Source organism: Canis lupus, chromosome 3 (assembly GCF_048164855.1).
Source record: "Canis lupus baileyi chromosome 3, mCanLup2.hap1, whole genome shotgun sequence".
NCBI lineage: Eukaryota > Metazoa > Chordata > Mammalia > Carnivora > Canidae > Canis > Canis lupus.
Window position 1 is genome coordinate 67,618,570 of NC_132840.1, and position 19,450 is coordinate 67,638,019.

General features: G+C 36.7%; 1 long non-coding RNA gene across 6 annotated transcripts in view; it reads right to left on the reverse strand.

Annotated features, from left to right (window-relative positions):
- Nucleotides 1-19,450, reverse strand: part of LOC140630943 (uncharacterized) — a 78,800-nt gene that overhangs the window by 48,201 nt on the left and 11,149 nt on the right. For 3 of the 6 annotated variants that reach the window (XR_012028630.1, XR_012028629.1, XR_012028628.1), the window contains exons 2-4: nt 10,073-10,228; nt 4,486-4,656; nt 3,537-3,768 (exon numbers count right to left, since the gene is read on the reverse strand). The exons of 1 other annotated variant lie outside the window; for it this stretch is intronic. This is a non-coding gene — a long non-coding RNA (uncharacterized lncRNA). The remainder of the gene's footprint in view (nt 1-3,536; nt 3,769-4,485; nt 4,657-10,072; nt 10,229-19,450) is intronic. 2 more of the 6 variants (XR_012028625.1, XR_012028626.1) reach the window with 2 other exon arrangements.

Genomic DNA, 19,450 nt, shown 5'->3' on the forward strand with positions numbered 1-19,450 from the left:
TCTTATTTGGGCATGTATTTTAAAACCTTCCAATATTTCAGAAATACTTCCCAAAATTCAACCTCAGGACTCCTGAGGACAACCTTCACTCCTTCACTCCTCTTCCAAGTGAAGATCACGGCTGGAGGAATGGAACATTCCTGCCTCCATTCAGATATATTCCTTAGTTCCAGGTTGGAACTCAATACTACACAGTATCAAGATGTGTGAGTTCTTGTGTTCTGTTTTATCTAGGGCCTTTAGGGGAGGTTGGTTGTAACCAAGTAGTTTGTTGACCTTATCAATTTCTTCAGACAAATTCTCCCCTGAAAAGCAGTTTCAGCTGTATCAAGCTTACTGGTCTAAGCAGCATTCTCTTCAATGTTCTCCTTACTAACAGCGTGTAGGCAAGCTGTGGATTCTGATGTGATCTCAGCATCTCACCCATAATGGATGCAGTGGTGAATATGGAGAATCATTTCTTCCATAAGAGGTTCTGGGATAAGGATTCATTATATTTCCAGTTGGCTTTAGGAGCAGTGCAGTGTCCAAATCTCCAATCCTTAGCTCTCCTGAGGTCCTCCCATCCTTCCAGGAATATTGGGGTTGATATTTAGTTAGCAGGTTTTGTCGTCTTTATATGGGCTGCCAACTTGGTGGCTTGATCTGCCCAACTGTTCCCTTGGACAATCAACCAGCAGCAGATAATAGCTAAGGGGTCACCACTGCATCTAGCTCTTCTTGTCCTTGATCCTTAAAAAACTCCCATTAGTGAACATCTCATTTATTACTTCTAGTGGCTGTAACTTCCCTTTCATTTTTAATTTTATTTATTTGGGTCTTTTTTTTTTTTTCCTCTTGAGTCTGGGTAAGGGTGTCAGTTCTGTTTGTCTTTTCCAAGAACCAGCTCTTGGTTTCATCAATTTTTCCCCCATTACTTTTTTAGTGTCTATTTCACTTATTACTGCTCTGATCTGAATTACCTTTCCTCTACTCACCTTGGGTTTTGTTTGTTCTTCTTTTCTAGTTCTTTTAGGTATGAGATTGGATTTGTTTGTTTGTTTTTTAATGTTTCTTGAGATACGCCTGTATTGCTATATACTTCACTCTTAAAACTGCTTTCTCTGTGTCCCAGATTGTGGACCATTGTGTTTTCATCTTCATTTGTCCCCATGTATTTTGATTACATCATTGGCCCATTGGTTGTTTAGTCTTCACATGTTTGTGAGCTTTCCAGGTTTTATTTTTCCTGTGATTAATTTCTAGTTTCATACTGGTAGGAAAAGATGTAGAATTACAACCTTAAATTTATTAAGACTTGTTTTATGGCCTAATATGTGATCTATTCTGGAGAATGTTCCATTTGCACTTGCAAAGAATATGTATTCTGTTGTTTTTGGATGGAATGTTCTATATATCAGTGAAGTACATCTGGTACAATGTATCATTCAAAAGCATCATTTCCTTATTAATTGTCTGGATGACCTATCCATTGATGTAAGTGGAGTGTTAAAATCTGCTGCTATTGTATTACCGTCAATTTCTCCTTTTATGTCTGTTACCATTTGCTTTGCGTGTTTAGGTGCACTAGTGGTAGATGTATAGGTATTTATAATCATTATATCTTGGTTTGGGATTTATCCCTTTATCATTATGTAATGTTCTTCTGTCTCCTGTGACGGTCTTTGTTTTAAAGTCTATTTTGTCTCATAAAAGTATTGCTACATGGTAAATGTTTTACCATCTGATCACCTGCAGTCTGTTATGTTTTTAGGTCTGAAGTGCATCTCACATAAGTAGCATATAGATGGGTCTGCCTTTTTTATCCATTCTGCCACTCTGTGTCTTTTTGATCAGAGCATTTAGGCCACTTACATGTAATTATTGATAATATTGTACTTATTGCCATTTAAAAAATTTGTTTTCTGGTTGTTTTTGTGGTTTTCTCTGTTTCTTCTCTTCTTCTCTTTCTTTGTGCTTTCTTTATTTTTTGTGTATCCTAAGTTTTGGGTTTGTGGTTACAATGAGGCTCATACATAACATTGTAAGTAAATAGAAGTCTATATTAATTTGGTCATTTATTTTAAAACACATTCTAAATAAATAAAAAATACTTTTTTCCCCTTCTCTTCCCTTTTTACTCCCTTCTCTACATTTTATGTATATGATTTCATATTTTACATCTTTTTATTCATAGTTTTCTTATGTCTAATTATGGCCTTTTACCACCTGAAATCCCCTTAATATTTCTTGTAAGGCTGATTTAGTGGTGATAAACTCCTTTATCTTTGTGTGTGTGTCTGGGAAACTCATTATCTCTCAAATATCAATGATAGGGGTACTTGGATGGCTCCATCATTTAAGCATTTGACTCTTGATTTTTGGCTCAGGTCATGATCTCAGGGTCTTGAGGTCAAGCCCCACTGAGCATGGAGCCTGCTTGAAATTCTTTCTCCCCTCTCTCCCTCTGCTCCTTCCCCTGCTCTCTCAAAGTAATAAAATCTTTAAAAATTAAATAAATACTTTATTTTAAAAAATCTGAATGATAACCTTGCCAAGTAGAGTGTTCTTATAGGTTTTTTTTTTTCCTTTCAGCATTTTGACTATATCATGCCACTCCCTCCCAAAAGTCAGCTGATAGCCTATAGGTTTTCTCCTGCAGTAACTTTCTTTCTCTCTTGCTGCTTTTAAGACTTCTTTATCTTTAACTTTTGACATTTTTATTATTATGTTCCGTCATATGGACCTCCTTGGGCTTATCTTGGTAGGAACTCTGTGCTTCTTAGATTTGGATGTCTATTTCCCTTCCTAGGTTAGACAAGTTTTCAGTTTATATTTCCTTTAGATGAGTTTTCTATACCTTTCTCTCTTCTTCTGGGACTTCTATAATGCAAATGTTTGCTTGATGTTGTCCAAGAGATCTTTTCATCTATCCTTATTTTTTTTTAATTCTTTTTTTTTTCTTTCCGTTCAGCTGTGTGCTTTCCATTACCCTCTTTTCCAGATGACTAAGTTCTTCTGTATCCACTTGTCTACTGTTGACCTCTTCTAGTGTGTTTTTAGTTTGGTTACTGTATTCAATTTTTAACATTTTCTATTTCTTTATCGAAGCTTTCATTGAGTTCTTCCACTCTTTTCTCCAGCCCAGTGAGTATCTTTAGGATCATTACTTGAAATTTTTTATCAGGCATATTGCTTATCTCTGTTCTACTTCTTTTTCTGAGATTTTTTTTCTTATTCTTTCTTTTGGAGCACATTCCTCTATCTCCCCATTTTGCTTGACTTTCTCTTTGTTTCTATGGATGAGACAAACTGGCTACTTTTTCAAAACTTGAAGTAGTGCTGTGCATGGTATCCCCTACTGCACTATTTGTGTTTAGGAGCCTGGTACACTTTTAGTCTAATTGTACTGAGGCAAAGAGACTGTTTCTACTGTAAATTAAAGTGCATTTTCCAGCCATCATATATTTACATCTCCCACTTCCCAAATTCTGGGAAGCAACAGAGCAAACCTCCCAACAGAGGAAGAGGGATTTCATTGAAACCCAGGAAGATACCTGCTAACTGTGAGAATTATAAAGTCTTCATTCCCTCGAGGCTCACACACAGGCTGTGTAATTCCCTGGAGGGGATAGGATTTGGAGCCCCCAGACGTAGTTTTCAGTCACTTGACCACGGTGTTAGTTCTTATCATCAGAGGCAGTCTCCTACTGGTTGGAAGGTTGGATTTAATAACCTGTAACTTCCTTCTTCATCTCAGTGCATGAATTACAGACATTTCCTTTGACCCTAAAGAAGCCACAAAAGGAAAGGGGCCAAAGAAGCTTGGTGGTAATTTGTTTTTTGGTTGTTTTTTTTTTTTTCTAGAATCTCTAACAGCTGATTTTATTTTTATTTTTTTAATTCTCATTTAATTTCTTTTTTTTTTTTTAATTTCTATTCTTGATTGTAACTACAGATGGCCACATAGCCCTAACAGCTGATTTTATAAGAGACTAAGATCAGAAGGTAGGATTACAGCTGAGGAACTTTACCTAAACCTATGCCACAGCATCCTCATCATTTCATCCCCAGCCCTACCTGTACTACAATAAACAAGAGTCTTAAATAAATGGAGTTGGACTAGACATCACAGCACATTATTCTATTTGGCAGATAACTCCTCTCAAACCACCTCTTCCCTAGCCTCAATACTACACTGCATTGGGTAGGCTGGAAAGCTAACAACAATTTGGGGGATCTGGAGCTGCCTCTTTTGTGTGGATGGTCAAGAAAACACAGGAGGGACTATTACCCATGAGGGTGGCCCCCAAATGCCCCATATCAGGTCCTCACAACAACTTGCCTCCAGGGCAGACACCAGTCTCAGGTTGGATTAGAATTCAAAGAAATTACAGATGTGGGGACCTTGTTCCATTACTGATATGGACAAACTAATCAGAAAAGACATCTTGAGACAATTGGAAAAATTTGAACATAGAACATTAGATAAAATTAAAGATTTACCTTTAGGGCAGTCCCAGTGGTGCAGCAGTTTAGCGCTGCCTGCAGCCCAGAGCGTGATCCTGGAGACCCGGGATGGAGTCCCACCTCAGGCTCTCTGCATGGAGCCTGCTTCTCCCTCTGCCTGTGTCTCTGCCTCTCTCTCTCTCTCTCTCTCTCTCTCTCTCTGCATCCCTATGAATAAAAAAAAAATTTACCTTTGCTTTATCCGAAGTGAAGACAGCCAATGGTTTAGTAAAACATAAAAGGCTTTATTGGCTAAAGAGGTTTATACCAAAATGATCTGATTGGTTTTAAAATGTGCTAGGGAGAAAAAAGGTAGAGAGGATGAATGAAAACAAGATAAGCAAGCTGTTGATTACTTTCTTAGAGTGAATGAGAGACCTATGGATGTTTATTGTATTCTATTTTTCGGTGTGCTTGAAAGTTTCCATTAAAATTTTTAGAAAATAAAAAGCATGGGAAAGAGAAGAATCACAGGTCTCTAGTCCTGATGAGGAAGGGAATTCTTTTGGGGTCATAAAGGAGAGAGGTATAGAAACCACTAAACTTCATTTTACAGGAAATAATAAAACGGCATGAAAAGAAACATTAAAACTGGTTTACCAAACATTTAGCTAGCATCTACTCTCTTCCAGGGGCTGGATTATGATAAAAAAGAAAGGCTGTGAACTCACTGAGCACCCACTCTGTGACAAGTACTTTCACCAACATCCCCTTTAGTCCTCCTAATAACACTGTTAAGCAAGCTAGATATTATGAATCCCCATGCTGATTATCCATCATTTGCCATATCTCACCCTCACCCCTGCTCAACTCCATATTCTATCCTATTATGCCCTGCTCTGTGCCACACCCAACTGACCACCACAGACTGCATCACCTGACTCCCTTGTCAGCTGATTTCCCTTACAATTTGGACAATGGGAAGCTCCAGTGGATCCTCTCCAGGCAAGGTCATTGTATCTCTTCCCCACTCCCTTCCCACTTTGATGTCTTATCAATAGAACTGGTTGTGCCCTCTGGCCCTTCCTCCAGCACTCATTGTGAGCCAACAAATCCATTCCTTCTCCATCAACCCTAGGGTAGTAACAGCTTCCCCCTGTGGCTATCTCTTAGTAGCTTCCATTCCATGTTTGCTTTCTTAACCCTATCTATTTATCTGCAAGTAGCACATTTTTTTTGTATTTTTTTTATTAGAGTTCGATTTGCCAACATATAGTATAGCATCCAGTGCTCATCCCGTTAAGTACCCACCTCAGTGCCCATCACCCAGTCACTTACTCAAGTAGCACTCTCATTTAAGTTTTCTCCACTAACCAATCTGAGGTAAATTCTGTTTCTCATCAAGATCCTTACGGATATAATCACATTCACATTGCTTAATCACATAATCATAATCACATTGCTTATCTCTGTTCTACTTCTTTTTCTGAGATTTTTTTTCTTATTCTTTCTTTTGGAGCACATTCCTCTATCTCCCCATTTTGCTTGACTTTCTCTTTGTTTCTATGGATGAGACAAACTGGCTACTTTTTCAAAACTTGAAGTAGTGCTGTGTATGGTATCCCCTACTGCACTATTTGTGTTTAGGAGCCACACACTGTGTGAGACAGTCAAGGGTTTTAACAGTGGCATCACATGATCAGATGTGTACTTCAGAAAGCTCATCATAGCCAGAGTGTGAAAAAGAAACTAGAAGAGGACAAAACTGGGGAGTGGGGGTGGGGTGGGCGGGGATATGACCACTTAGAAGGTTATGTCAATAAGAATAAAGACAAGAGATTATGAAGACAGTGGTGATCAAAAGAAGTATATAAATTCAAGAGACATTAAGGAAGCCAAATTAATACGATTTGGCAATTGGACATGTAAAATTAAGAAATGACAATTAAAACCTAGATGGTCAATGCAGATAAACAAAAAAGAAATGGTCACAGAAAAAATATGATGATCAGGGCACCTGGCTGGCTCAATCAGTAGAGCATGCAACTCTTGATCTTGGGGTTGTGAGTTCAGGGGCTGGGTGTAGAGATTGCTTAAAAATAAAATCTTTAAAAACAAAAGAAAAAAAACTATGGTGATCAATTTGTAACATCTAGTACTACTTAAAGAGACAAGGCCCTCAAATTTCGTCAATCTAGGGGTGCCTTGGTAGCTCAATTAGTTAAAAGCCAGACTCTTGATTTCAGCTCAGGTCATGATCTCAGGTTGTGAAATCAAGCCTGGCATCGGGCTCTGCACTAGGCATGGAGCCTGATTAAGATTCTCTCTTTCCCTCTCCCCTTTAACCTGTACCCACCTCTGACATGCATATGAGCTCACTCTCTGTCTCTTAAAAAAAAAAAAAAATTCATCAGATCTATTCCATTTTGCAGAGATGCATATATTAGTATAGACTAGAACCAGAGATGCATGTAACAGACTAAACCCCAATTCTGATGCCAGGATTACAAAGCAATCTTAATAATCATAAATAAGCTTCTCACATAGATCTATTGGAGAAAGAGAAATATTCAGGTCATGGGCATTCTGGTCTGCATGATATATTTCCTTAAGATTATCAAGATACTAGTCTGGTTTACATATAAAACCACCATGATTTCATTCCTGTGGCTCTATCTCCAGACTGATTCCAGTCTACTCTGAGACCTAAAGGATCAGGTTTTTAGATCTGCAAATATAGGACATAGTTGTTTTCTTGTGTTTATTTTTTGGTCTATCCCAACACTTTTTTTTTTTTAACTTATTAGTTTAAGGGTAGAATTTAGTGATTCATTGGTTATATATAACACCCAGTGCTCATTACATCAAGTCACCCTCACACTTCTCTGTATTCAGTGTGCCATCTCCTTAAAGGACACCTTCTACCCCACTCCACTTTTTCTGGCTAACTCAAATTTGTCCTTTATGACTATACTTTCCAGATTATTCTCTCCACAAAGCCTTCTCTAATTTCTGTATTTATTAGCACCTAGTTCAATGCCTGGCCCATCACTTGTCTTCATTATTGGGCTGAAAGTATTTTGAGATCACAATATTTATCAGATTCATTTTTACATCTTTCCAGAGTGCCAAGAACAACGGCTTGGACACAGATCAATAAATACTTGTTAAATGCATTAATGACAAAATGTAACAAGTGTATTCTTTCTTTCTGTATTGCAAGGAAAAATATAATAAATAATCATGATACCAAAGCCAAACAAATCCAAAGGAACCTCCAGGAAACAAAAATGTGCTAATGTGCCAAGAGGTTTTACAAAGTAAGTCCATATGGGATTTTTAAAAAACAACACAAGTGTTGTAGGACTTTATTGTGAATTGGATCTGCCAATACCAGTGCTGAAGAAGCCAACCCTGAAGCTAAATACCAGCTTTTGTTTCCCAAACACTGATTAAAACAAATAGTTTTCAGTTGCCATAGCTTTTGGATCAACAGATCTTCCTTGACTTACGATGGGATTACATCCCGATAAGTTTATCATAAATGGGAAATATTTTAAGTGGAAAATGAATTTAATACACCTCATCTACTGAACATCCTACCTTAGCCTAGCCTATCTTGGATGTGCTCAGAACATGCACATCAGCCTACAGTTGAGCAAAATCCTCTTAACTCAAAGCCAGACTTATATAATAAGATATTGACTGTCTTATGTAATTGAATACTGAAAATGACAAAGAGAATGGTTATTGGGTGCAGAATGGTTGTTAGTGTATCAATTGTTTACCCTTATGATTGTATGGCTGACTGGGAACTACACAACATCACAAAAGAGGATTGTATGACATGAGGCTAGCCTGGGAAAAAAAATCACAATTCAAAATCTGAAATACACTTTCTACTGAACTTGTATCACTTTTGCTCATTTTCACAACATCGTAAAGTGGAAAAATTGTAAGCTGAGCCATCATAAGTCAAAGGCCATATATATGTTTTACATGCACACTGAATATAGCAAATAATGTGTAAGTTCTGGCTCCCTTCATTGTCGTTTGACATTAAGGAACGTACCATCACTAGTGAGGCCAGAAAACCAAGCTTTACAACCATAAAAGATAACTTTCCTTGGTTCTATGTAGCCAACTCCAGTACCATCTTTGTGATGGTTTATCATCTTCAGTAGCATATGCTTTAAAATTGAACACAGCCTCAGAGTAGCCTTCAAGTATGGAAACTAGTTAAAATTGGATTAAACTCTGTGTTGTTGCATGAAAGCACTAACAGTAGCTTTGACACTGTGTGTACCCCCAATGTATCATATTTTCTTAAGCAAATTTGGGAGTATATACAAAAGTAGATGCATTAAAAAAGACCTAAAGGACCTTTCATCTAGCTTCAACAGTTATCAGTTGTGAAAGGAGAACTGAGACCCGAAACCCTTAAGAATGTTTACTTTAACTATTTTGCAAGGGGACCATACTTCAGAACAATTGAGTTGTCCAAAGAACACAGCAAGCCTTTAGAGCAAAAAGGAGAACCTGCCAAGATTACAATCAGTTTGTTCTTTAGATGATAATCATATTGTAAGGGTTGTCATTTACAACAAATTATCCAGTCCAAAATATCAATAGCACTGAGATTGAGAAATCATGTTTTAGGGAAATGCCCAGATAGTGACTCAGCTAAGAGCCAACAGCCGCCAATGTCCTCAGCTTGCGGGGGAATAAGGCCTTTCTCCTGAAAAGGGGTCTGGTTGGCATGCACAGCATCCTTGATTACTTTTAAAGAAAACATACATAGAGACCTTAGTCTGGGTGCTAGGAGTGCTCACTGCTCCTAGTTGGGTCTCTGTTTCTAGGCCTTTTCAGGGTACAAAGCTAGGAAATACTTTTTTAATGGACATCATTCTTTTCTCCTGATACTTCCAATTCAAAATCCAAAACTATGGGTATAACCGTTACATTTTGAGAAGCTTAGAAACTCATTGATCCTAACAGAGTTTGTAAAAGCTATCTGGTTAAGCCTTTTTTGAATCTCATTAAATTTACACTTTGGTGGGGGGGGGGGGCGGTGAAGTTTTACAAAAGTGAAGGACAACTTTGCTGGTAGATGTTCAAAAATAATCCAGAACATTAGAATTAGAGGGAACTTTAGAGATTATATGGTAACTAAAGCTCTCCTTTGCAAATGAGGAAAACGGGGCCTAGCAAAGTTGAGTGAACTTTTTTCTTTTTAAGATTTTATTTATTCACAAGAGACACAGATAGAGGAAGAGGCATAGGCAGAGGGAGGAGAAGCAGGCTCCATTCAGGGAGCCTGATGTGGGATTCCAGGATCACGCCCTGAGCCAAAGGCAGACGCTCAACCACTGAGCCACTGAGGCATCCCAAGTTGAGTGAACTTGATCCAAATTTCATAACTACTTTAGTGCTCAAGGCAGAACTAGGACCAAGCCACCTTTCCCCTGACATTGTTTCTTGTTTTCTGACTCTCCTCCCTACTATCACCACACTCATGTTGCAGACCTGATAAAATAGAGCAGAGGGGAACAGAAGGATGGCACTCACTTGGGATTTCACAGTGCCTCAGTGGAACTGAGAACTCAGAGTACAGATCTGCATGAAGAGAGCACTGCTTACCCACCTAAGACATTAGTTGAGTTGTTTTTCCAAAGCACTATTGGCTTGTGCTGTGCCTTCCACATTCTCTCCTTCGCTTTTGCCAGTGACCAAGCAGTGACACATTAGGTCAGCCAAGGTTCGGTCATCTCAGTAAAACTGAAGAGTTCAATTAACCAGTCTGCTCAGGAACAGAATTAATGAATGAGTCTCATTAGTGCCACATACAAAAATAACCAAGTGCCACATGGTATAATGTTTCACTCCTCTTCAAACGAAGGATTTTTAAAGGGTTCTGTCAAGCCCTCCCTGGGCCTATTAAAAACTTGTCTAAGTCAGATGTTTATTATTTCTCTTAGTGCCTCTTAAACTTTTCCAGTGAAGTCCTGAGAGAAAAGAGTGCCAGCTACACACACACACAGGCACCCAAATGTGTAAATGCACAGCCCTGGGAAAGTGGTCCAACATTCTCCTTAGGAAATAAACACTTCTCTAAAGTCTTGTTTATCTTAAATATTTGTTTAAATCTCATACCTACTCTGTTTTTCATAAATAAAGCTTAAAGGAGAAAATTTGTATTCCAGAAGATGTAATATGTTTAACAAAGACTTTGAGAAGTTCACTCCCCAACCCCTGCCCCATCATGGCACATCTTCTATCCCCCCTTAAGAAACCCCACTTGAGAAACTACTTCTACAATAGATTTTTCTGTTCTGGAGTAAGATTCATACTCTTCAAGATAGCTTAATATTTATTAAATTTGAGCAGCCTGGGTGGCTCAGCGGTTTAGCGCCGCCTTCAGCCCAGGGTATGATCCTGGACACCCAGAATCAAGTCCCACGTTGGGCTCCCTGCATGGAGCCTGCTTCTCCCTCTGCCTGTGTCTCTGCCTCTCTCTCTCTCTCTCTCTCTCTCTCTCTGTGTGTGTCTCTCATGAATAAATAAATAAAATCTTTAAAATTTTTTTATTAAATTTGCATTTTATCTTTAATATTTATAGAGTATCTACTATATTTGCTGTTATTTTAACAAAATCACTAAGTAGTGAAAATGAAGATTTTCATACAATTTTTATTTTACCAACAATGAAATAAATACGTATTCAAACTGTGTAAAATGTTACCATATTTTTATCAAAAATGAAAACTAAATGTAAAACTTTAAAATGTAGATTTTTCATATATTGTCAAACAACTTATGTCTCTTCTAAAGTATTCACAAAGCATCCATTGAAATTAAAAGGAAAGAATATAGATACTAAAATAGCAGATAATATGAAAGATAATGTCAACAGTTTAAACTTTTTAAATTTAATTTTTGAAAATTTAATGTTATTAAATGACTTATAAAAAGAAGACCATTCCTCATTAAAATATATTGTCCTTGTAGTTGCCAATGTGAAAAATTAGTGAATTGGTATCATGCTTCATTAATGTTTTAATTAGACCTTGATATACACACAGTTTAAGAGGGGTATGAATTACTTAACATTGCAAAACATTGCTCAGCCCCCATGTGCAACAGTTGTAAAACCACCCTGAATTTGTGAGCATGAAAGAAGTAAAACAAATGTATTATCAGTGCTATCAGAGGACAATAATTGGATACAGAAAAGTCTCTTCATTCTTGTTTAAAGGGAAGATTTTAAGACTTGATTAACTTGTCTTTACGCTTAAAGTACTACAAGTACTTCCATCATTCAAATGTCTGCCCAAACAGTAGTTCTTAGCCAAGTGGGTGTCTAGGCTTATGGCCATGCTATGTCAATGCAGGATGCCCACGTGGGAGAGGGGTCCTATGCTCTTTAGTAATTTGTGAGTGTGAGGTCAGTCAGAAATGCCCAGTGTCTGGATGCATGATGGAGTAAGAAAGAGTGCATGTGACATGTCCCTCTCTACTCTGCTCCAGAGAGAATGCGGAGTGAGAAGAGGACCTACAAACAAAAAAATTATTGACAAAGTGCTTTCCCATACCTAACCTACCTACCCAGTGAAGTTAGCATATAGAGAAGTTAGGATTATTACTACTTTACAAGTGAGGAAACTGAGGCACAAAGTAAATGGAAGTAACTCTCCAGTGACTACTTAGCTACAGTTGGTGGGCCAAGACCAGAACCCAGGACTCCTAGCTTCCTGCTCACGAAAGCTTGCTGCCTCATGTCCAGCTTCTTGATACTCAGAGTTGCTTCTATATTTGTATCAGGATTTTGTGATAAAATGGTACATAAGTTGAAAAGAATAAAAGAGCCATATTGTTTTGCCCTCTTAAGTGTCTAAGGATTTAGACACTTTTGAACAAATACCATACTATGTTTATACTGTAGCTTCAAAGTAAATCCTGTTACCTAGTAAAGAAAATCTTTCCTCCCTATTCTTGTTCTTTAGAAATGTTTGGACTTCTTGGGCCTTGACTCTTCCATATAAATTTTAGAATAAGAGATCAAGGATTTGAAGGTTCAGGGGTAGAGAAAAAGGAAGTTTTTTTAATAGATGTTTTTTGAACTTGACTACTGAACTTCAGCATCTTGGGAAAAACATACCTGAAATGTTTCTGATTAAACAGTGATTATGGGCACAACAGTAAAATCACTGTATTTAGTCTTCTGAGGAGTGGACAGCCTCTTCTTTCATCCTTTTGATTTGGATTTCCTTGGGGTACTGAATGGGATTTTTTCTGCTGTTACGTGGCAATTTGAGACCGGGTAGCTAAGTAGCATAATTGTTATTTACCATGTGGTATGCACTATTTAGGAGTTGGAGGCTGCATCTGACAGAAAATTAAATGTGATTCCTGCCCTCAGAGGCCTTCATTTTACTCTGACAAATCAATTTGACCTATAAACACAGGAAAGAGGAGAGAACACCAACTTCAGGGGATATGGGGTAGAGATACACCCAAAAGGACAGACATCTATTATAGGAACTAATAGATTTAATTTGATGAGTTGAAGAAAACTAATAGATTCTTTTAGCTGTAAAGCAAAGTCTGCAGAGCCTGCCTCTCAAGCTGATCCCCACACCTCCGATATTCTTCCCCAAAAGTATCTGTACAAGTTACGTGGCACCTGCCCACAAACAGGTTCTTGGTGACATTCTGTCTTTTTAAATAAAAATAAAATAAAATAAAATTATATATATATAAATTTTTAAAATGTATATAATGTGTGTATATATATTTATATAATATTTCTCACTATCAACTCTGCCCTCAAAAGCAAAAAAAAAAAAAAATTCAGGAAAGTAGAAAAATTATCTAATCTTTTGATAGTCGGATGGAGGTCTACTTAGGAAGATACTTACAACAAAATGTGACTGACCAGTAGAGGGGGCATGAGCATCACATTTGGTATTCTTGAAGGAAATAAACCAGAAGAATGAGGTCACAAAGTAGCATAAATTAGACATAAAGCAAACTTAGAGCCACTAAAAACGTTTTGTAAACACTTCTTATCTTTGCATTCTTGAATGGCATATGAAGAAGTAATGTTATAGATACCAGAGGAATGAATCCAACAGTGCATTTCTTACTTGAGCTCTTCCACATTCCAATTCGTTTTACTTAATGACATGGTATGTGACTTCATTTTAACACCGTTTTTCCATCATGACACAGATGTGCAAAATCTTCAACTTGATGTGGCAAAATACTTGTTGGGTGACCTTTTACCCTCACATATTTAGAGATTGTTCTCTTCAAGCAGAACAACTCCTCTTGGTTGATATCGTAGTGAGTAAACCGGTTTTGGTGACAGGGAGCCTAATACCATCAGCAGTTGGGGACGAGGCCCTAGAGTCAAACAGATGACTCTTCAAAATCTGAATCCACCACTTGCTCGCTTGGTGGCCTTGAGCAGATTGTGTTAACTCGCTAAGATTTGGTCCATTTGTAAAAGGAAGATTGTAGTAGAAACCAAAACTAGAATTGGTGTGTGGGTTAATTATAACCTAATAATAAAACATAGCAGAGGAGTTGGTATCATATTTTCCTTTCCATTCAAGTGCAGAGAATTGAATTATCTTTGATTCATGACACTCTGATTATTGGCCTCAGCATGGCCCTCTTTTGTTTAGATGTGCTATGTAGTTTTTTGTGTATTTGTTTGTTATTAATGATATAAATGTAAACCAGCCACCCAATATAAGAATTAGAACATTAACAATCATTTACACCCACCTCTGGGTTTCTCCCCAATCTATTCTTCTACTGCCCCTTCCTTGAATTTTGAGGTTATTATTATAACTTATTTTTTAAATTACAGCTCTATCACACATTTGTATTTCTAAAGATCATTCCATTTTCTTTAGTTTTAACATGATTAAAAGGGAATTAAACTCTAAGATCTTTGGGAACTTCCTTTTTTAAAAAACTGTATCACTCAGACTATTCATGTTTTTGTTTATAGCTATTTGTTTGGTTACATAATATGACATTGTGTGAAGTTGCCACGTTTATTTATCCATTTCCTATCAATAAATATTTGGGTTGTTTCAAGTATTTATCTCACTAAATGTTTCCAGTGCTCCTGGGAATGTTTTTGTTAACATCACCTATGGTACATGGAGTTTCTCTTATGTGTATACTTAGAAGAAGAATTGCTGAGTTACGGCATATAGAAACATTCAATGTTTAGATAATAACAGACTTCCCAAAGTGGCCATACTGATTTACACTTTCAAGAGTTTATATAAGATACCCTGTCAATTCATATTTGCTGTAATAATTGGCACTGTCATACTCCTTAATTTTGCCCACTGAATGGGTCTAAATTGGTATCTCATTGTGGTTTTAATTTGCCTTTCCCAATCAGTGAAGTTGACCATCTCATAATGATTTTATTGGTCATATGTGTTTTTACTCCGAAATGTCTGTATTTCTTGCCCATATTCTATGGGCTAGTCTTTTTCTTATTAATTTTAAGAAATCTTTATTCTTCCTATTAATCTTTTGTTGGCCTATTAGGTTGTAAAAGCTTTCTTCCTATTGGTACCCTCTCTTTCTGTAAGATTCTTTTTGATGTTCAAATCTTAATTTTAATATAGCCAGATTTATTGATCTTTTTTAAATTTTTATTTATGATAGTCACACACAGAAAGAGAGAGAGAGAGAGAGAGAGAGAGAGAGAGAGAGAGAGAGGGGCAGAGACACAGGCAGAGGGAGAAGCAGGCTCCATGCACTGGGAGCCCGACGTGGGATTTGATCCCGGGACTCTAGGATCGCGCCCTGGGCCAAAGGCAGGCACTAAACCGCTGCGCCACCCAGGGATCCCCAGATTTATTGATCTTTTAAAATGTATCTTTAATAAATGCTTCTCACTCCAAAACCAGAAAGATATTTACCTATATCTTCTAATAGAATTTGTAAAATTTTACTTTTAATATTCAAGTCTTTAATTTATCTAGAGTTCTTTTTTCACAAATGGTATGAAGTAGGGATCAGTATCTGTTTTATATAGATAACCATTTTTTACAAATCCATTTATAAGATAGTCCTTCTATTCCCTATTGATCTGCCACAATACATCTATCATATATTAAAGTTCCATAAATGTATGGCTCTGAGTTTTTCATCTGCCCAAAGGTTTATTTTTCTACTTTTGAACAAATACCATACTATGTTTATACTGTAGCTTCAAAGTAAATCCTGTTACCTAGTAAAGAAAATCTTTCCTCCCTATTCTTGTTCTTTAGAAATGTTTGGACTTCTTGGGCCTTGACTCTTCCAAGAATAAGAGATCAAGTTCCATTAAAATCCTATTGAAATTTTTGCTGGGATTGTAGTAAGCCTATAAACCAATATGAGAATTGAAATATTTACAATCCTAAAGATTTTTCCTTTAAAGAAATAAATACCCTAGAATTTCACTTCATTTATTTAGAACTTCTTTGTCTAGTAAATCTCAATAGTTTTACACTTTCTTCATAGAAATCCTGCACATCTTTTTAAAACTTTTATCTGACATTTAAAAATATGTCAGAGGTGGTGTCTTTTGTTAAATTTTGTGATTATTTTGGCACGCAGGAATTAGCTAACTTTGCTAAATTCTCCTGTTATTTCTACTTGCCCCAGGAGTCCTTGATTTTCTCTGAAGCAATCATGCCACCAGCAAATAATGACTGTTCTATTTCCTCCTTCCAATTCTTATTCCTCTACCTTCTTTTTCTTGCCTTACCATACCAACAAAAACTGTCGATACGAGATCAAACAGAAGTGATGATACAGGGCACCCTTGTCTCATTCCTGATTTTAAATTGAATGCTACTGTTGTTCACCATTAAGTATGTTTGCCATGGTGTAATTCTTTCATCAGATTAAGCAAATTCTTGACTTGGTAAGAATTTTTATCATGAATTTATACTAAATTTCTTTTTAAAAAAAGTTGCATGGTGACATTTTATTTCCTGCTTTAGGGAGGGTATACTTTTTCAGTTGTTTTTTTATAAATTTATTTTTTATTGGTGTTCAATTTGCCAACATATAGAATAACACCCAGTGCTCATCCCAAGTGCCCACCTCAGTGCCCGTCATACTAAATTTCTATGAAATATTTATCCGTATCTTTTTTTTAAAAGATTTTATTCATTTGAGAGAGAGCATGAGAAGAGGGAGGGACAGAGAGAGGGGAAGAAGCAGACTCCCCACTGAGCATAGCGCCTGATGCGGAGCTTGATCCCAGGACCCTGAGATCATGATCTGAGCCAAAGGTAGACACAACCAAGACACCCAGGTGCCTCTCTCTATATCTTTTTAAATGACTGTGTTATTTTTGCCCTCAAAGCTGTTAATGTTATGAATTACACTTACAGATTTTCTGTAAATCTATTTGCATACTTCAGACAACTCTACATGGCGTATCTTACTTTGTATACTCTGTAGGACTAACTTTGCAAATATTTTTATTTAGGATTTCTACACTGAGATCCCAAAGAAATAATCTGTAATTTTTCTTTCTCAGACTATCCTTGTCTTACCTGGGGATTGGGGATCAAGATTGCATGGCCTCATGTGATGAGATAAGCATTGGGTGTTATATGCAACTGATGAATTAATGAACTCTACATCTGAAACTAGTGATGTGCCATATGTTGGCTAATTGAATTTAAATTTTTTAAAAAATTATGGCCTTATGGCCACTTACTTATGGCCTCATAAGTGAGTTAGGGAATACCCCTCTTTTTCTATTCTCTATTACACTTTGTAATAAGTTTGGTATGTTTTGTAAAAGTTTAGTAGAACTTGCCTACAAAACCACTGGTCTCAGATGATTTTTATATTGCTTTAATGTCTTTAACAGATAGTGTAGCACTACTAAGGACTTCTATTTCTTCTTAATTCTATCAGTAGATTACATTTTTCTATGAATCTGTCCATCTACTTCAAATGTGTTTATGTAGTGTGGAGATATTATGAACAACAAAATGGACACTTTTGCTCTCAGTTTCATTTATGCTTCAGATTCTTGAAATTTTAAAGTTGTGACTAAAAGAAGGAGAATACTAGTTTTTTAATTACTTTTTTTTCCTTGATCATCCTTGCCACAGGATTGTCTTATTTTATTAGTTTCTTCAAAAAACCAACTTTTGATTCTGTTGATCTTCTGTATTATATTTTTGTTTTCTATTTCATTGATTTTGGCTATTTTTCTCATCTCCTCCTTTCTCCTCCCTTCTACTTCCTATAAATTTATCATTTTATTTATTTTATATTTAAAATGTTTAACTTAAAGATAGCACCTCTTATTGTGTAGAATTTAAGTCTAGGTTATTACAAATTTTCTCATTTTATTTTCCTTGGTCTTTGCTAATTTTTGAAAGAAACACCAAATTTTATTCAAGTATTTGATTATCTTTACTTCCTACACCTCTAGCTACATCTCTTAAATTTGCTTCCTTCTGAGTCTCTTTTCTGATAGTGTTTTCAATATGGGTCCTTGTTTAACCGTTTGAGGCTTTATATGCCTGAAAATATTTTTATTATGCCAAAACAAATGATAATTTGACTGGATATAACTTTAGACTCAAAGCTCTTTTATCTTTTCAATACTTTAAAAATATTATCATTGTCAGAGTGCTCAGTCACTGTCAGGATGGCTCAGTCAGTTAAGAGTCTGCCTTCGGCTCAAGTCATGATCCCAGAGTCATGATCCCAGATTGAGCCCTGGGTAGGGCTCCCTGCTCAGCTGGGAATCTGCTTCTCCCTCTCCCCTTGGCCCTCCTTGCCACCGGTGCTGTCTCTCAAATAAATAAATAAAATCTTTAAAATAAAAACTAAAAATAAAAATATTACCATCGTCTTTCTGTTGCTCATATAAAGCCTAAGATCCTTTTCCATTAGAACTGACCTGTTTTCTCTCTCTAGAAACTCTTAGAATTTTATCTTTGCCTGTAAGATTTTTTATTTTACTATAATTTTACTAAAGGTTTCTCCTTATCACTCTTGTTTGGTGCTGCATATGAGGTTCTACAACTTGAATTCTGGGAAATTTGTTCTCATCACTTCAAATATTTCTTCTCCACTTTTACTTTTCTCTTCTTAAAAGAAGACTTCAGCTACCTCCATTTTGACCTCAAACTTTCCGACTCAGTAAATTCTTTCCCACTTATCTCTTAATTTAGGCAAAAGACACTACAGGCAGAGCATACCCCATAGAAACTGAAACTGCTCCTCAAGCAGTAAGGACTGCCCTGAGCTAGCAAGACCCCATCCATGACTGACCCCAAGACAATGATCCACCTGATTCTTGCTCCCCACCTGCATATACCCACCAACCTTTGTCCCACATTTTCCTTGTGTAAACTTAGAAGTATTTTCAGCACTTTCATTCTTTGTGACACTAGTCCACTGTCTTCCCAGTGTTGGCCTCACTGAAATAAATTCCTTTCTTGTTTTACCACCATTGGGTTTTGTCAGTGGAGAATGACCAAATTTGGTCTTTTTGGTACCCCCAGAGCCCAGTGCTCTTGCACCCCTGCACCCGACAATGTCTTGACACTCTACTTATCTATAAATTGAAGTTTTCATTGCAATTCAGTCTTTATCTGAAATTCAGTCTTTAACTTTTGTTTTATGTATTCTTTTTCTTCTTCCCTGCTTCCTTCTGGAAGAGCTCCTTAATCTGATCTTCCAGCTTGCTCATTTGTTTTTCAGCCATGTCCATTCTATCTCAACTGTTACATGATTTTTGCTCTTACATATTTTTCATGCCTGGTAATTCCTCTTGACTTCAGTGCTTTTCTTCCCAACTATTTATTATGGATATTTTATATTTGTTAAACCTTGGATTTAATATATTTACTTCTAGTGTCATCTTTGATTCAGGCTGTTGTTTTCTTTTGAAGTAGTTGTGCTCCTAATGTGTCATTACTTTGGCCTGTGAGCATATATTTCTCTGATGGTATCAGCTATT